The sequence below is a fragment of the Lampris incognitus genome, chromosome 1 (genome assembly GCF_029633865.1).
Source record: "Lampris incognitus isolate fLamInc1 chromosome 1, fLamInc1.hap2, whole genome shotgun sequence".
In the NCBI taxonomy this organism is placed as follows: domain Eukaryota; kingdom Metazoa; phylum Chordata; class Actinopteri; order Lampriformes; family Lampridae; genus Lampris; species Lampris incognitus.
In genome coordinates, this window is record NC_079211.1 from 152,736,604 (window position 1) to 152,756,260 (window position 19,657).

Below are 19,657 nucleotides of genomic sequence, written 5' to 3' on the forward strand. Positions count from 1 at the left end.
TTTGTTAGATTTTTTTTAAATAATAGGCCCTATTAAAATATATTGATAGCTATATTAATACTGTAACATTATTCAATTTCGTGTAAGGGCAGGCACGTGTGTTCCACCTACATGCGGATTCACGTGGCGTGCATACCGTCATGTTCAGTAGCGCGAAGATGCCTAAAGAGACGCCCCGAATTGTGCTCTTTGCTTACACAGATTTTACAACAAATTCCAGCAAGATCACTAATAGATGTTCGATATGTAAACGAACTATTGAGGAGAAGACCGGGACAACCTCAAACTTCAACAGACATCTGTCAAGGATGCACCCAGAAAAGTAAGTGATATGCAGTCAGTTGATGATATGGTTGGTGATCAGTTAACGTTAGCTAGCTAGCTATCTAGCTACGGTAACAATAGCCTCTGAAGTAACTCAACCACTGGTCCAAGATGTTCGGTTAGGTCGTGTGGGTATATCATATCACTAGAACCAAGTGAAATTGTATAGGTAAGTTAAGTAACGTTACTGTGAGAATGCTAATGCAGCATTGCACAGAAAAGTCACAGTACGGTTCGCTTTCGGTACGAGCGTGCCATCCATCTCACTAATGAGTTGGTAAGTAACACGCAGCGTCTTCGTGTTATAGGGAAATTAAAACTGATTTTTCTTATTTATCATTTAGCTAATTACCAAGTAGCATACACTTAACAGAAAAAAACACACCACTCTGAACTACCGTGTTAGCATTAATCTTAACTAGCAATAACAAATCCGCACATTGCAGATCTCCGCCATAAATATTCTCCAAGTGCGGAGAAGGAAGAAGTCTAGCCTATATGCATCCACAAATAATGTTGATAAAATGTGCACAACTTTACAATGCAAATAAAAATAATTGTAGGCTATTACTCGCTAAATGGACTAATTGAAGAAAGCTAATGTGGATGCCGCCACTGGTTTTCTTGAGAGCTGGAGACGGTACGAGATTTGACGGATGTGGCATTTCCCCCTCGATGTACCAAAACCTACCGAATCGTATCATGATTCGTGACACCGCATAGGCTACTGTAAATATGGGGATATTTTTCTTTGCATATATGCAGCATTGGGTGTGCCAAATTCTAAAGATAGACACGCGCGACGTAGCTTTTGAACAGTACTATGAACTGGCTCTGTCTTCTAACAAAATCACACCCTCCCTGACCCATACAGAATAAACATACAGACTCACGGAGGATAGAGAGTTAAAGCTCAGCTAGGTAGCATGTAACATACTTAAATCAATAATTAAATGACTGGGTTTTGCTAATTAATCCCTGTCCTGTTAGTCTCATAAATTATGTATCTTTTCTCATACTTTTCATTTATCCAGCTAGCTTACATTAGTTAATCTACTAATATGGTAATGTTAGTTATATAGATAACTAAATATGTAACTTAACTGGTTATGGTTCAAACAACTATGTGTATAATGTGTAACATTTGTATTGTTATTGCATATTGTTATAGCTATAACGTTACACATTTTTTGCTGTGAGAAAGATTACTTGAAACAGTTTGGCATCAGCAAGCTAAAGTGTGTATCCTATCTTCCCCTAGGTTCCAAGAATACCGTGCCTCCACTGCTTCAGATGTGATGCCAGCTGCTTCAGGTCAGAAGACTATCACATCATTTTTAAATGATGGACAGCAAAGGATGTACGACCTCAAACATCCACGTCAGAAGGCTATAAGTTATGCCCTTGTAAAAGATCGAATCATTAAGTGCTGCTTGCCACTCTCCATCGTTGACGAGGACTTCAAGCACTTGCTGCATGTCCTGGACCCTCAGTACCGGTCCATAGCAAGATCCACAATTTCCTCTGTGACCATTCCAGGAATGGTGGAAGTCAAGAAAGAACAGATAAAGAGCCAGCTGGCAGAAGCATCGAGTGTTGCTGTTACCACAGACATTTGGAGTGATCGAAAGATGCGGTCATTCCTTGGAGTGACAGCACACACAGTGGCAATGGATAAAAAAAACAGGAACTCAGCCTTCAGTCATATCTTCTTTCCTGCAAAAGAGTGAATGGGAAACACTCAGGAGAGAAGATTGCAATGATGTTTGAATGCTGTGCTGAAGAATACCTGATTAAGGACAAGATCAACTTTGTCATAACTGACAATGCATCCAACATGAGAAAAGCTTTCCAGACCAGCTTTCCCCTAGAGGATCCTTGTGATGCTGAAGCTCATGATCCCAGCACATTTGAGGAGGATGATGAAATATGGCAAGACCTGATGCCAGAAGATCAACAGACAGTCAATGACACTTTGGCTGAGAACTGTAAGATGCAGAGACTATCATGCTTCACACATTCACTGCAGTTGGTCATAACAGATGGTCTGAAAGACACCAGTGGGCTGTCAGGCACCCTAGCAAAGCTATCCCGTGCAGCCAACCTCCTCCACAGTGGCACCTCGTTTAAAGACTGCTTTGAAGCGTTTTTTGGTGATGCAACAATTCCAACAGCGAATGCCACACGATGGAATTCCACTCTGAAGCAGGTGAAGGCTTATGTGCATTTAGACATGCAAAAGCTGTCCAGTGTGTTGGAATCAGAGGGGCACAAAAGCCTTATCTTATCCCCGCGAGAGTATGCTCAGCTTAAAGAACTGATCGAAGTTCTTGATCCGTTCTTAGAGGCAACCAACCTAACTCAGGGTGAGACTACTGTCACCGTCAGTGTGATTGTGCCCTGTGTCCTCACTCTGCGCTGTCACCTGCAGGAAATAAGAGGAAAAGCCAGATACTGTGGGCCTCTGGTGAGAGCTCTGGAGAGCTCCTTGAAAACAAGGTTTGCAGAGGTTTTCAGTGCAGTCAAGATACCAGGATGTGAGCCAGCTGAAGGAAGAGGCCCCACCAAATTTCCTTTCACCAATGCCTACGTCATAGCATCTGTGTTGGACCCAGCATTTGGCTTCCAGTGGCTAGAGCATGATGTGCAGCTGGACAGTGACATCAAAGATGTGCTGAAGACTGAGATCAAAGGTGAGAAATGTTTTGATTAACGTTAGTTAAGTGATTAACTATTTGATTGTTGTGATGTTTATATCATTGAAGGTGTTACAATAAAGCACATAGGCGTGTCATTTGTCATGTAGGCCTAGTCAATAACATATTTGTAATGAGTCCCCCATGCCCCCTCTCATTTCAGAGTATATAAAGGCAGAGGGTGACAAGCAAGCGGTTTCAACAGCAGATGCAGCGGAAGCAACAGGACCAGGGGAAGGTGAACTTTCAGAGTCTCCTCCTGAGAAGCAGTTGAGAATGTTCTCCCACTATAGGAGGACTCCCTCCTCCGCTGAGAAGAAGCCATCTGGCCAGGCTCAGTTGACTGCATACCTCGACTTGATCGCTGAGCAGGACTCTGACTCAGTCCTGTGCCTCAGGTTTTGGCAGCAAAACAAATCCAAATTCCCTACCCTCTATCAGATTGCCACACAGGTATTCTCTATCCCTGCCTCCAGTGCACCCATTGAAAGGGTATTTAGTCATGGAGGCATTTTGATGAGGCCTCACCGTGCAAGGTTGAGTAGTTCCATGCTGTCAGATCTTATGTTTTTGAAATGCAACGTGTATGCTTAAAACTAGTGCCACTAGCCTTTTGTTCCTAACTATTCCTGAGAGACAATGTCTTTTGACTAGTTTTTATGAATGTATTGTATGCTGTGGAACTTACTTCTGTATACTGTTTCCACCATTTGCTAATATCATGCTATTCACAGCTATCAATGTGTTTTGAAGCACATCCAATGTTCAGAATGTCAAAGAAATTCAGACTGTTCTAAAAATGTGTGTGTGCGCGCATGCTTGCGCATGCATGTGTGCGAGTGTGTGGGTGTGCATTTGTTTGGCTATCGTGTCACAAAGTAAATAAACTCCCTTTGAAATGGTGACAGCTGTGTCATTTTTGTTTAATGTAGACCTTTTTTATTTGTATGTCAGATCTTTGACTGTGCCCGAGGGGATCACTGGAGCCATCTTGGAACTCGACTCAGACTCAACCTTGATGACTCGGACTCTGACTAGGGTAATAGGGACTCGACTCGGACTCAGGTAATGGGGACTCGACTCGGACTCGACTCGACTTTTCTTTGGTGACTCGGACTTGGACTTGGACTCGAACACTGGGGACTCGAGACTCGACTCGGACTCGAGGTTTAGTGACTCGACTACAACACTGGTCTCCAGTGTGTCTCTAGTGTGTCTCCAGTGTGTCTCTAGTGGGGAAATAAGGAAAACAAAACGCCGTCTCTGGAGTGCCTGTCTCTCTCGTCGCGCCACAGCAGCGAACACCGCGGCGGGGCAGCTCTGACCATAAGAATACATTCATCTCTCACCCCCCGCCCCCCACCCCCAGCACCCCGCCCCCGCCCCCGCCCCCTTCCAACGCGGTCATCCCGATCCAGCGACGCTTATCCAGTATCATGAAACGTCCCGGATGAGAGAGGGAGCGACACGCAGGGCTGGCTGGCTGACTCGGGACGAGGACGAGGTTTTGTTTCTGCTGCGGGAGAGGAGCGAGGGAGAATAGGCAGCGAGGGAGAGTAGGCAGCGAGGGAGAATAGGCAGCGAGGGAGAGTAGGAATCTGGATATTTTCTCGACGTATTCTCCCGAAAACAACGACGAGGCGACAAAAGCACGGGAAGAAGAAAGAAGTTGTGAGAAGAAGAAGAAGACGCGGAGGTCGGGCGCAGGGCGAGAAGGAAAGGCGCAGTCATCACTTGTGGCGTCCTGTTGGGCGGTGAGCACATGGATTTATTCACTGTTTACTGATCCAGCACCTCCGTCCTCCTAACCGTCCTGTCCTCCTAACCGTCCTGTCCTAACCGTCCTGTCCTCCTAACCGTCCGGTCCTCCTAACCGTCCTGTCCTCTGTCCTCCCCTAACCGTCCTGTCCTAACCGTCCTGTCCTCTGTCCTCTTAACCGTCCTATCCTCTGTCCTGTCCCAACCCTCCGGTCCTCTTAACGCGTCCGGTCCTTCTGGGCGGGTTTTCTGGAAAGTCGCAGACGGCGTTGGCTCTCAGACCCGCGTCTCGGAGGCAACAGGCCTGTTGAGTCTCTAACAACTGCGTAAAACGAGCTTTCTCACACGATGGCGGCGTCAGCAAAGGTGCCGACCCACTGACGGACCCGAACCCACGTCCAAACCGACACAAGTGAACCATGTCAGGTCTCGTCGGGTTCGGGTTCTGCGTTATGTGGGAAGCGCGCGCGCCGCTGCGTCTCCAGCGTAACATTGAATGGCGTGATGCACGTGCTCTGCCACGGCTCAGGGCTCTCGAGCGCAGTTTAAGACAGCCGAGCTTTATGAGCTCACGAGCTCCGGGCTGAAAGAAGGTTATGAATGATTCGTCATGATTATTATTAATATTATTATTAAACATCCCCGAGCTCACTTCATCTGTTGATGTTTTACAATATTGAGATTTTCTCGCGACTGTAAGAAGGACGGCAACTGCGCATGCGCGGAGGCGCCCGACTGACAAGTACCCCGTCACTAAATGTGGTCCGTCTGCTCCACGACGCACCACTGAGTTCTCACTGAAAGATAGATAGATGGATGGATAGATAGATGGATAGATGGATAGATAGATAGATAGACAGATGGATGGATAGATAGATAGATGGATAGATAGATAGACGGATGGATGGATGGATAGATAGATAGATAGATGGATAGACAGATGGATGGCTAGATAGATAGACAGATGGATGGATAGATAGATAGACAGATGGATGGATGGATAGATAGACAGATGGATGGATGGATAGATAGACAGATAGACGGATGGATGGATGGATAGATAGACAGATGGATGGATGGATAGATAGACAGATGGATGGATAGGTAGACGATGGATGGATAGATAGTTAGATGGATGGATGGATGGATGGATGGATGGATAGATAGATGATGGATAGATAGTTAGATAGATAGATGGATAGATGGATAGATAGAGAGTTAGATAGATAGATAGATAGATAGACAGAGATGGATGGATAGATAGATAGATAGATAGATAGATAGATAGATAGATAGATAGATGGATGGATGGATAGACAGATGGATAGATAGATAGATAGATAGATAGATAGATAGATAGATAGATAGATAGATAGATGGATTTTGTACTCGGACAAGTTTTTTTCTCAGTAAAGTACCACAAATAGTACATGCAGCTCGACAGACATAACCCAGCGAGTCAGATATTACACTGTATTACAGTATTACAGTAATAATTATGAACTCACAGAAACGCAACACAATAATACATATGAGCCAACAGAAACACAACACAGACGTTATTACACTATACTAGAGTAATACATATGAGCCACAGAAACACAACACAGACGTTATTACACTATACTAGAGTAATACATATGAACTGAGAAAACACAGTAAGTCAGACACAATACTGCACTACAGTACTACATATGAACTGGTAGACACATAACACAGTAAATCAGACCGTAAACAGTGTACATATGACATGTGTACTGACATTACAGGCACGTATAGCCATATTGGTTGGTTTGCTGGGGGGCTGCTTGTTGTTGCATGGACAGCAGAGGAGTTGGGGCTTGATGACGGTGCCATGACAACCCATCATCTTTGCCATTGTGCAAGTACATCTAGGCTATCCTAGCTGCAAGTCAGTTTCTGTTTTGCAGGTGTGTTTCTGTTTTGCAGGTGTGTTTCTGTTTTGCAGGTGTGTGTGTGTTTTGCAGGTGTGTGTGTGCAAAAACGAGGCAGGCTAGAAAGGCAGCGTGAAGCCAGTGAGGATACTGACTGATATCTGTTGTGTAATGGAGGAAGGCAATCAATGTTCGCTTTTTATGCAAACAAAGGCTCGCAGCTCTCTCTCTGGTCGAGTCTGGTAAACTCCTGCTCCAAAAGCAAGAGAGAAAACCCGTGCTAATGTGGCCGTCCGAAATTACAGGTCACTTGCAGGAATGATGGTGTTTTGCGTCTAACCTACACTAAACATATCCCGTGTGGGAGATAGCTCATCTTTTATACCACACACGAGCAGCAGAAGTAAACTGAATAGAGTCAGAGCGGCTATCTGAGTTAATGATTAATTTACACATTATGATAAGAAAGGGCCAGGAAGCAGTAGCACAAAAGTGGGGGGGTGGTCTTCCACAACCTGCTACTTTTTTGCTTGAAAACAGAATCTCGTATTGACCACATGCATGCAAAACATGTAACTTCTGGGTGATTTTACAAGGTTTGAGTCCATAAAGTGAAAGGCCCGTGGGCGAAGACTCTCTCCAGTCTAGCCATGAAGTCTGGCTGATAGATATGACCAGCATCGTATGATAAGATAGGAAGGCTTAACCACTTCCTTTTTGTAACACGCCTTTTTAATGTAAACACACACACACACACACACACACAGAAATAGTTTGGCGACTTTTGATGAGGTCCATGCCAATACATTTCCTCTCTCTCGCTCTCTCATCTCATAATATCGTCAGTGTGAGATATAGAGCAAGGCCTGAGACCACACACAGCCATGCTGTCTAGTTGTTTACTCTTCCCAACCTCACCTACCAAACCACTTTACGCAGTAAAGAAATGGTATTGGAGGTAATTTCTACCACCCCACACTCCATCACACACACACACACACACACACACACACACACACACACACTACGTGTGGCAGGTCTAACAGACAGACGGCCTCTGATTTATTGTGAGAGGTGCTTTAAAGTCATCCCGCTGGTTTTCACAAGGGCTGTCTGGGATTTATGAAAGTTTGAACTTCTTGTACTCACACTCTGGTACTCACACTCTGGTACCCACACTCTGGTACTCACACTCTGGTACCCACACTCTGGTACCCACACTCTGGTACTCACACTCTGATACCCACACTCTGGTCCTCACACTCTGATACCCACACTCTGGTACTCACACTCTGGTACCCACATTCTGGTACTCACACTCTGGTACCCATACTCTGGTACCCATATCTGGTACCCACACTCTGGTACTCACACTCTGGTACCCACATTCTGGTAATCGCCCTCTGGTACCCACACTCTGGTACCCATATCTGGTACCCACACTCTGGTACTCACACTCTGGTACTTAGACTCTGGTACCCACACTCTGGTACCCATATCTGGTACTCACCCTCTGGTACTCACCCTCTGATACCCACACTCTGGTACTCACACTCTGGTACCCACATTCTGGTACTCACTTTCTGGTACCCATACTCTGGTACCCATATCTGGTACCCACACTCTGGTACCCACATTCTGGTATTCACACTCTGGTACTCACCCTCTGGTACCCACACTCTGGTACCCATATCTGGTACCCACACTCTGGTACTCACACTCTGATACCCACACTCTGGTACTCACACTCTGGTACCCACATTCTTGTACTCACACTCTGGTACCCATACTCTGGTACCCATACGTATCTGGTACCCACACTCTGGTACCCACACTCTGGTACCCATATCTGGTACCCACACTCTGGTACTCACACTCTGATACCCACACTCTGGTACTCACACTCTGGTACCCACATTCTTGTACTCACACTCTGGTACCCATACTCTGGTACCCATACGTATCTGGTACCCACACTCTGGTACCCATATCTGGTACCCACACTCTGGTACTCACACTCTGGTACTTAGACTCTGGTACCCACACTCTGGTACCCATATCTGGTACTCACCCTCTGGTACTCACACTCTGATACCCACACTCTGGTACTCACACTCTGGTACCCACATTCTGGTACTCACTTTCTGGTACCCATACTCTGGTACCCATATCTGGTACCCACACTCTGGTACCCACACTCTTGTATTCACACTCTGGTACTCACCCTCTGGTACCCATATTCTGGTACTCACACTCTGGTACCCACATTCTGGTACTCACCCTCTGGTACCCACACTCTGGTACTCACACTCTGGTACCCACATTCTGGTACTCACCCACTGGTACCCACACTCTGGTACCTATATCTGGTACCCACACTCTGGTACTCACACTCTGGTACTCACACTCTGGTACCCACACTCTGGTACCCATATCTAGTACCCACACTCTGGTACTCACCCTCTGGTACTCACACTCTGATACCCACACTCTGGTACTCACACTCTGGTACCCACACTCTGGTACTCACCCTCTGGTACTCACCCTCTGGTACCCATATCTGGTACCCACACTCTGGTACTCACACTCTGGTACTCATCCTCTGGTACTCACACTCTGATACCCACACTCTGGTACTCACACTCTGATACCCACACTCTGGTACTCACACTCTGGTACCCACACTCTGGTACTCACACTCTTGGCATGTCATTCTGAGCCATACAAAGTGTTTTGAAGCTCTGTGATTTACAGAGCAATGAGTGTAAAGGAGGACCCCGGTTCCCTCTCCAAACTCTTCTGAATCCCAGAGAAAAGCGCTGCGTCCACATGGAAAACCGTTTTTACAGACAGGAAAACAGGGCTGAAAAAATATTTGCTTGGTGTTTGGGAGGGCATGCTGAAACGTTGAACGAGGACACGTAGAGGTAGACTACCTTGACTCGTCCTTCCTGCCTGTAGTTCCTTTGGAAAAACAGTCAAGTTGGAATGATTCACGCTAAACTGCTGGTTGTGTGGTGACCATGCAGTCAGGGTGTAGACCGCACAGTCAGGCAGGGTGTAGACCGCATAGTCAGTCAGGGTGTAGACCGCACAGTCAGGCAGGGTGTAGACCGCATAGTCAGTCAGGGTGTAGACCGCACAGTCGGGCAGGGTGTAGACCGCATAGTCGGGCAGGGTGTAGACCGCAAAGTCAGTCAGGGTGTAGACCGCATAGTCAGTCAGGGTGTAGACCGCACAGTCGGGCAGGGTGTAGACCGCATAGTCAGTCAGGGTGTAGACCGCACAGTCAGGCAGGGTGTAGACCGCATAGTCAGTCAGGGTGTAGACCGCATAGTCAGTCAGGGTGTAGACCGCATAGTCAGTAGGCCTTCATTATCCTTTTATTTTTTTTCATGCTGACACGCGTAAATCAAGGGACGCTTCATAGCAGAGACGCTGAGAGAAGTCAGGCGATCTCACCTTGTGTTGTGGACGTTCTGCATCCGGCTTATCTGTGTGTGTGTGTGTGTGTGTGTGTGTGTGTGGGCGGAGAGAGAGCTGTGCGGTCTATGTAAAGTATGTGTACATTGTGTAATGTTGTTAAGTCAAACAAGACTCTGGGAAAGCGGCGACAGACCAGTTTTGGGTGTGCGTGTGTGAAAGTGTGTGGACACGTGTCTTTCTCCTCAGCCATTCCTCCACAGCTTCTGACATCTCCCCACCTCTCCCCCAGTTCAAGTCTTCATGCTAATTTCACCTGCAGCCCTTCTATTCATGGTAAGAATGTTGTCCATGGGTCATGGCAGATGGTGTCCTCACCTCTGACCTTTTGCCCTTTTTGCTGTTCTTGAGAGACAAGGGGCTAAGCAGTCGGGTGAGACGAGAGATGGGGAAGGACATGTTGGGTAATCTGATGTTACATAACAGGTATATATACACGTGGTGTGTGACACCGGTTTGCTACATTGCTGGGGAGGGTGGAGTCTTGCCTGTCTTCTAGATTAACAGTGATGCACAACATCAAATGGTCAGTGTGACGGTCCGACAAAAACCTGCTCATCACACCAGCGGGTTTTCCCCCTGATTCTCCCCAAAAAATGTGCCTTGTAATTTTTTATTTATTTTTTTGGGATTTCCTCCCCTCTTTTTCTCCCCAATTGTACCCGGCCAATTACCCCACTCTTCTGAGCCGCCATGGTGTCTGCTCCACCCCTCTGCTGATCCGGGGAGGGCTGCAGACTACCACATGACTCCTCCCATACATGTGGAGTCACCAGCCGCTTCTTTTCACCTGACAGTGAGGAGTTTCACCAGGGGGATGTAGCGCGTGGGAGGATCACGCTATTCCCCCCAGTTCCCCCTCCCCCCCGAACAGATGCCCCAACCAACCAGAGGAGGCGCTAGTGCAGCGACCAGGACACACCCACATCCGGCTTCCCACCCGCAGACACGGCCAATTGTGTCTGTAGGGACGCCCGACCAAGCTGGAGGTAACACGGGGATTCGAATCGGCGATCCCCGTGTTGGTAGGCAATGGAACAGATCGCTACACTACCCAGATGCCCAATCATGACAGTTTAAACCGTATCGATACGCATCACAGCATCTGCTTACATTTGCAAAAATACCATGTTTTAAGAGTCCAGCTGAAGTTCGTCACGTTGAGGTGTTTGGTAGTGCACCACTGCACTGTGTCACCTTTTACTTCTCCTGCACAAGTCACTCCTTGTGTATATATGTGAAGGGTGTTGTGTTGTAGTGTTGTTTTTCTGTGTTAAGTACACTGAGAGAGCCATGAAACCAGAGGCACATTCCATGTGTGTGCGACCCTACATGGCCAGTAACCATGATTCTGATGTGAAGCATAAAACTCAACCAAAACAGGTTTTCCAAGAAAATGCCCTCAGATGTTTCAGACCTCATTTTGTGTGAAAACGTCGGTAGTGGATTCTCATTATCCTGCCTTTAGACAGCAGAGTTGTGTATATCAGTATTACCATATTCAGATCTCATCCTGATTCAGCACCATTGCAAGACGATCGGTGATGAAGTTGACTCGCGACCCGGCCCCATGGCCTCAGTAAGGCTGACCAGCGCACAGCTGAATATTCAGGAGTTCGAACGGTTTGGACACGTACCCTGACGAGAAGAACAAAACAACGTTCTTTGTTTCAGCCAGAAATGAGGAAACTAGCTAAAGCAGCATGTGGAGCAGGCAGCGAGAGGGATATGTTGTGTTTCCATGGTGGTGGGGCCCGGGCGCTGGGCCTCGGGTGCTGGCCCCGGGCGCTGGGCCTCGGGTGCCGGCCCTGTTCCCCGGGCGCTGGGCCTCGGGTGCTGGCCCCGGGCGCTGGGCCCCGGGTGCCGGCCCTGTTCCCCGGGCGCTGGGCCCCGGGCGCTGGGCCCCGGGTGCCGGCCCTGTTCCCCGGGCGCTGGCCTGCTCTGCGCTGGGTGTGTCTGTTTCTCTGTGGGTGGAGACGGCAGTGGGCATCGGGGTCGGCTGTGCCACGGTCAGAGAAAGGTCTGTCTCCCTGGTCGGCCCACCTCGCCCTCCGGAACACTGTCACTGTTGTGTCTGTGCCCTTCGTTGCCATGGTAACGTCTCCTGATAGGTCACAGAGCGAGAATGGAGATCTTCATTCTTTGTGTGTGTTTATATGCACTTCTGTCTTTGGGACGACCAGTTTGAGGTTTTGTTTTTTGTTTTGAAAACTTTTTCCCCCTTTTTCTCTCCCCAGTTGTACTTGGCCAATTGCCCCACTTTTCCGAGCCGTCCCAGTCGCTGATCTGCTGATCCGGGGAGGGCTGCAGACTACCACATGCCTCCTCCCATACATGTGGAGTCACCAGCCGCTTCTTTTCACCTGACAGTGAGGAGTTCCACCAGGGGGGCGTAGCGCATGGGAGGATCACGCTATTCCCCCCAGTTCCCCTCCCCCCTGAACAGGTGCTCCGACCGACCAGAGGAGGTGCTAGTGCAGCGACCAGCACACATACCCACATTTGGCTTCCACCCACAGACACGGCCAATTGTGTCTGTAGGGGCGCCCGACCAAGCCGGAGGTAACGTGGGGATTCGAACCGGTGATCATCAGCGTGAGGACATTATTACAAAGTGAGGACATTTTGTCTGGTCCTCACTTGTTTAAGGGTCTATTTGCGGGTTAGGATTTGGGGTTAGGGTAAGGGTTAGGGGCTTGGACTGAATGTAGTCAATGAGGAGTCCTCAAACACAAAAGTGTGTGTGTGTGTGTGTGTGTGTGTGTGTGTGTGTGTGTGTGTGTGTGGTGCGTGTCTGCGCTGTCAATGATTCCCAGTCCACGTCCAGAAGCTTGATGCGTGTTATCGGTCATATGGACTTGATAATGTTTTACTTCATCTGGTATGTGCATCGGAGAAAACAAACAAAACAATCATGAAAATTATAGAGAAGAGGAAGTGGTGGGGGGGGGGCGGTAGATGAGTAGGACCCTTCAGATGCTTGGTAGACCTCAGTGATGAAGAAGGAGGCAGAAAACAAGACAGGCAGAGATTTCAGATGAGTCTTCGACTGGTCGTCCTTCACAGCTTGTGTTTGTGTTTTAAGGTCGGTGAGCGCTCGGACCACGTCTGCAGAGAGCCAGTCCACACAGCTACACACAGCCCAGCCCTTCAGGAGCGGCAACGTGCCCCCTGGTCAAGTGCATACGAGGTCCTTGTCTCGGATCGGTTCGGGCCAGTGTTGAAGCTCAGCTGCAGCGCCGTGGCTCCAGAGGTGAGGTACATGGTAGGGCTGCATATGTTGCCCTTCTTATGTCAACTATAGAACATGTGACTGATGAGCGTCATGTCTGCTTCACAATAGGGTTGCTTTGTGCTCGGCTCTCTGCCGTTGGGTGGGCTGGCATGCCGCTCTGGCATGCCGTTCTGGCATGCCGCTCTGGTCTGGCTTGAGCATCAAAACAAATCCCACAATTTTACACAACACCCAGAAAGCCCTGCGGTGATCTCAGAGGGGCTACACGGTGTCCTGGAAGCCTGTGTGATGTCAGTGTGTCAGTGTCGTGGTGTGGGGCTGTGGTTGTGGTAATATGGTGATATACTGAAACGTTGTCCTCCCCTGGTGTCACAGGCTGCGTTACGGTGAAGTGGGATCATTTCCCAGCGTCCTCCAGCATGTCGTGTTGAACGTGGGTTGTCTCCGTGCCGGGTCATCACATCCACATGACTAATGACCGCTCCACAGCGCTGCCTCCATACCCCATGAAAGCATCTGTGTCTGTCGGTCAAAGTGTCACCACATTGACATCCGGGTGGCGTGACGGTCTATTCTGTTACCTACCAACACGGGGATCGCCAGTTCAAATCCCCGTGTTACCTCCGGCTTGGTCGGGCGTCCCTACAGACACAATTGGCCGTGTCTGCGAGTGGGAAGCCGGATGTGGGTATGTGTCCTGGTCGCTGCACTAGCGCCTCCTCTGGTCAGTTGGGGCGCCTGTTCAGGGGGGAGGGGGAACTGGGGGGAATAGCATGATCCTCCCACATGCTACGTCCCCCTGGTGAAACTCCTCACTGTCAGGTGACTCCATTGGGTATGGGAGGAGACATGTGGTGGTCTGCAGCCCTCCCCGGATCAGCAGAGAGGGTGGAGCAGAGACCGGGACGGCTCAGAAGAGTGGAGTAATTGGCCAAGTACAATTGGGGAGAAAAAGGGGGGAAAATCGCCACATTATTGATATCGAAGTGTTAATTAAAAAATGTGATATTTGATTTTTGTCATCTTCGCCCAGCACCACAGTGTCCTCAGTGAGTATGGGAGGTGTTGGTGAAGACGGAGGCTTTGTGTCAGTATCAGCCGTCACTAGCTGATACTGGTTCAGCCAGTCCACTATCCCGGCAGCTGTACCAGCTTCCTGTTTACTTTCATTGATAATCTTGAAGTGGGGGAGGCCCTCTTTTAATTTGCTAAGGACCACACACACACACACACACACACGCACACACTCTCTCTCTCTCTGTCTCTCTCTCTCTGTCTGTCTGTCTGTCTGTCTGTCTGTCTGTCTGTCTGTCTGTCTCTCTCACCTTTGTTCTTTTAAATTGCACCAGGTCTGCAGAGGCATAGGGCCTGGACTCGTGTTAGAAGAGACACATGCTACATGACATGTGTTGGGTTAGGGTGGTTGTTTAACCAGTGGTTCATCAGACTTGTTTTGCTGCTCTGTGCGCCAGGCTCAGCTTACCCACACCAGGCTCGGTTTTCCCACCCCGGGCTCGGCTTTCCCACCCCAGGCTCGGCTTTCCCACCCTGGGCTCGGCTTTCCCACCCCGGGCTCGGCTTTCCCACCCCGGGCTCGGCTTTCCCACCCCGGTTCAGTTTTTCCACAGCGGGCTCGGCTTTTCCACAGCGGGCTCGGCTTTCCCACCCCGGGCTCGGCTTTCCCACCCCGGGCTCAGCTTTTCCAGCCCGGGTTCAGCTTTTCCACAGCGGACTCGGCTTTCCCAACCCGGTTCAGCTTTTCCACAGCGGGCTCGGCTTTTCCACAGTGGGCTCGGCTTTCCCATCCCGGGCTCGGCTTTCCCACCCCAGGCTCGGCTTTTCCACGGCGGGCTCGGCTTTCCCACCCCGGGTTCAGCTTTCCCACCCCGGGCTCGGCTTTCCCACCCCAGGCTCGGCTTTTCCACAGCGGGCTCGGCTTTCCCACCCCGGGTTCAGCTTTTCCACGCCGGGCTCGGTTTTCCCACCCCAGGCTCGGCTTTTCCACAGCGGGCTCGGCTTTCCCACCCCGGGCTCGGCTTTCCCACACCGGGCTCGGCTTTCCCACCCCGGGCTCGGCTTTTCCACAGCGGTCTCGGCTTTTCCATAGCGGGCTCGGCTTTTCCACAGCGGGCTCGGCTTTTCCACAGCGGCCCTTTGATGAAAGGTGATTGTTTCCATTCTGGTGGCGGCTCATGTGTTCTGCTGGCCCGCTGCCATGTTAATAAAGGGCTTACCAGCCCGACTGAGCAGCATTGTGGTTTTTGTTTGTGGAAGGCAGGGTGGACATTTCTACCCCCTCCACTTTCTCTCTCTCTCTCTCTCTTTCTCGCAACTTCTCTATCTCTCTCTTTCTCTCAACTTCTATCTATCTCTCTCTTTCTCTCAACTTCTATCTATCTCTCTCTTTCTCTCAACTTCTCTATCTATCTCTCTCTTTCTCTCAATTTCTCTATCAATTCAATATGTGCTTTATTGGCATGACATACATTTGTGTACATATTGCCAAAGAATGTAAAACAACAACAACACAACACAACAATGATTATAATAATAACAGCAACAACAACAATGATTATAATAATAACAGCAACACAACAATGATTATGATATTAAACAACAACAGTACAACAGGTGCCGTCCCCCACTGTCTCTCAGGTTGTGGCAGGATAATATAAATCTTGCTGCAATGCTCGCCGCTGCCCCCCTCCCAGGACCCCCCCCAGCTTACCTGCGTCGGCCATGTCCTGCTACTCTGGAGTCACATGTTCCAGCTCCTGGACAAAAGCCCGGCGCTGCTTTTCACATGGGTCACATTTAAGGAGGAAGTGCACCTCTGTCTCCACCTCATCTGTCATGAACTGACCACATGTTCGATGCTCTTCTGGCAACCACCAGGTCTTTTTGTGTCTCCCCTTTTCAATGGCTAGACTGTGGTCACTGAGCCTGTATTTGGTGAGGATCTGTCGCTGCTTCCTGTCTCTGACAGTTAAGAGGTGTTCTTCCAAATCATAGTTTGTTTTTAGGGCCCGATAGACTTCTAGTTTGTTTTGGGTTTTGATTTCAGCGTTCCAGTGTTTCAAATAATTGTTCTTGCTTTGTTTTATAGATGATTTATCCTCATGTTGGTTTGTTTTATAGCTGATTTATCCTCATGTTTGTTTGGAATGCAGTGCTGGCCTGAGGTTGGTTGGTCGTAGTATTTGTTAAAGGGTTAGTGAGTCTCAGAGCCAGCTGCTTCAGGGGACTCTTTTCGGGGTTCAGTTCTTGGGTTTTCAGAGCTTTAGAGTGCAATGTATTTGTTGGGCTTGTATTTAAGTGCATCCAGAAATTTAGAGATCTTTTTTGTACATTTATCAATAATGGAAACCGGCCTAATTCCACCCTACATGCGTTGTTTGGTGTTTTCCTTTGTATTTTCAGAATCATTCTACAGAATTCAGCATGTAGGGTTTCTGCTGGATGCTTGTCCCATCTAGTGTAGCTGGAAAGACTGAGTGGACCCCATACCTCACTTCCATATAGTGCAATGGGCAGAATTACACTATCAAACAGTTTGCACCAGATGGAGATTGGTATATCAATGTTAAAGAATTTATTTTTAATTGCATATAGAGCTCTGCCAGCTTTTTGTTTTAGGTTATTCACTGCCCTACTGAAACTCCCTGATGCTGTAATAATTAGACCCAGGTAAGTATACTGCATCGTATGCTCTAAGGTGATGCTACCTAGAGTCAACTGGTATCTATTTTCCTGACATCTGGCTTCTTCTGGAAGATCATTACTTTTGTCTTTTTTGGATTTATTGCCAGGGCCCAGTGCTGGCAATAGTCCTCAAGCAGGTCTAGTAGTTGTTGCAGCCCATCTGCAGTTGGTGACAACAAAACTAGATCATCTGCATAAAGCAAAATTTCACTTCCATGTCATACAGGGGGAGACCTGGGGCTGCAGACTGTTCCAGCTGCACCGCCAGTTCATTAATATATATATTAAACAGTGTCGGGCTAAGTCCACAGCCCTGTCTCACCCCTCTAGTCTGAGTGAAGAACTCAGTGTGTTTGTCTCCAATCTTAACTGCACATTTGTTATCCGAATACATTGACTTTATTATGTCATACACTTTACCCCCTACACCACTTTGTAAAAGTTTATAGTATAGTCCTTCATGCCAAATAGAGTCGAAAGCTTTTTGAAGTCAATAAAACAAGCAAATATTTTTCCATTTTTGGTTTGATTCACATTTTCATTTATGAGGGTGTGTAGGGTGTAAATATGGTCCGTAGTCCGGTGATTTGGGAGGAAGCCAATTTGACCTTTGCTCAGGACACTGTGATCGTTAAGGAGGGTTAGAATTCGATTGTTCAAAATGCTATTAAACACCTTCCCCAGACTACTGCTCACACACATGCCTCTGAAATTATTAGGATCCAATTTGTCTCCATTTTTATGAATGGGAGTTATAAGCCCTTTGCTCCAGATGTCAGGAAAATATCCCGAACTTAGAAGGATGTTGAATAATTGGAGTACTGCCCTTTGCAGCTCAGGTGTGCTGTTTTTAAGCATCTCGCTTCTGATGCTGTCAAGGCCACAAGCTTTATTGGGTTTTAAGGATTTGAGCTTCTGTGCCAATTCTTCTTGTGTTATTGGAAAATCCAATGGGTTTTGGTTGTCTTTTATAGTGCGTTCGAGCAACTGTAATTTTTGTTTGATCAGATTGTAATTGGAATTTGAGTGTTCTTGTTGGATTTCTGAATAGATATGTTCAAAATGATTTTTCCAAATTTCTCCATTTTGGATAGGCAGGTCTTGTGGTTTTGTAGCGCTCAAATTATTCCACATTTCCCAGAATTGGTTTTGATTCAGGGAATGTTCTATTTCCTGTAGGGTTCTATCTACATGGCTTTGTTTTTTCATTCTTAATGTGTGTTTATATAGTTTTAATGTTTCGCTATATTTCTTTCTTATATCCATATCTTGAGGTTGGTAGTGTTTCAGGTTTGACAATTTACGCAGTTCTTTTCTTATATTTTTTTACAGTCGTTGTCAAACCATTTTTCATTTTCAGATTGTTTCTTTTTTCTGTTGTTGGTCCTTGGTAGGACCATGTTTGCTGCCGTCTGAAAAATACAGTCTATACAATCTATCTCTCTCTTTCTCTCAACTTCTCTCCTTCTCTTTCGCTCAACTTCTCTGTCTCTCTTTCTCTCGCCCTCTCCCTCTCAATTCAATTCAGTTCAAAGGGCTTTATTGGCATGAACGTTTTAAAAATGATGTTGCCAAGCATCAGTGTGCATTTTGAACAGTACACGGTAACACTAATAATGAACGTTAACACAACAACATTATACTGATCAATAAAGACACAATAGAACAACAATAACAATAAAGAAAGAGAAGTAAATCAAAAGGTAGAGCATGAATTGTGAGGAGACGACGTACAGCTGACATGTGTTACTCTCTCTCTCTCTCTCTCTCTCTCTCTCTCTCTCTCTCGTCCTCTCTCTCTCGTCCTCTCTCAAATTCAAATTCAAATAGCTTTATTTGCATGAACAAAAAATATGTTGTTGTTAAAGCAGTTTGCAGAAGATTAAAACATTATGTCACATATTAAATACACATTAAATTCACATGACATCACATATTAATACATAGGTGTCATCACATAAGCAGGTTCCATATCTTGGCCTACTGAAGCAGTCATTTGTTTTTATTGCCATACAGTGCAGTGCAGTCAATGTTGTACAGTTTAACACAGTGACTCAGCAGCGTACGTATATCTTGGGGGGTCTCGCAGTGGTTGTGAGTCCCGCAGGCTGGGGCAGCAGATATGTATTTAGCTGCCAGAGGAGCTGCTGTTCCTTCACCAGGAGACCTGCCAGGTTCTCCTCTGGACTTAACAGTAGGAAGCTTGGTGTTTTCTTGGCTATTTCCCCGAAGTGGAAGTCTCTTACTGAGGAGAACTTCTCACAGTGGAGAATGAAGTGCATCTCTGTTTCTACCTCCCCTGTCCAGCAGTGGCCACATATACGCTCCTCTCTGGGCAGCCATGTTGGTCTGTGTCTTCCTGTTTCTATAGCCAGCTGGAGGTCACTGAGCCTGTAATGTGGTCAGGATCCGTCTCTGCTTCGTATCTCTGACAGAGTGGAGACACTCGGCCAGGCTGTAGTCTCTGTTTAGGGTCAAATAACAGTTTAGTCTGCTCTGGGTTATAGTTTCATTTCTCCAATGTTCCAAATGCAGATCTTTTGACTGATTCATAATCTGTTTTA

At 47.5% G+C, this 19,657-nt stretch overlaps 1 long non-coding RNA gene across 1 annotated transcript in view; it reads left to right on the forward strand.

Moving 5' to 3' along the window:
• Positions 1–4,520: 4,520 nt before the first annotated feature.
• Positions 4,521–19,657, forward strand: part of LOC130115354 (uncharacterized) — a 69,100-nt gene continuing 53,963 nt past the window's right edge. The window contains exons 1-2 of the long non-coding RNA XR_008810487.1: positions 4,521–4,774; positions 13,242–13,409. This is a non-coding gene — a long non-coding RNA (uncharacterized LOC130115354). The remainder of the gene's footprint in view (positions 4,775–13,241; positions 13,410–19,657) is intronic.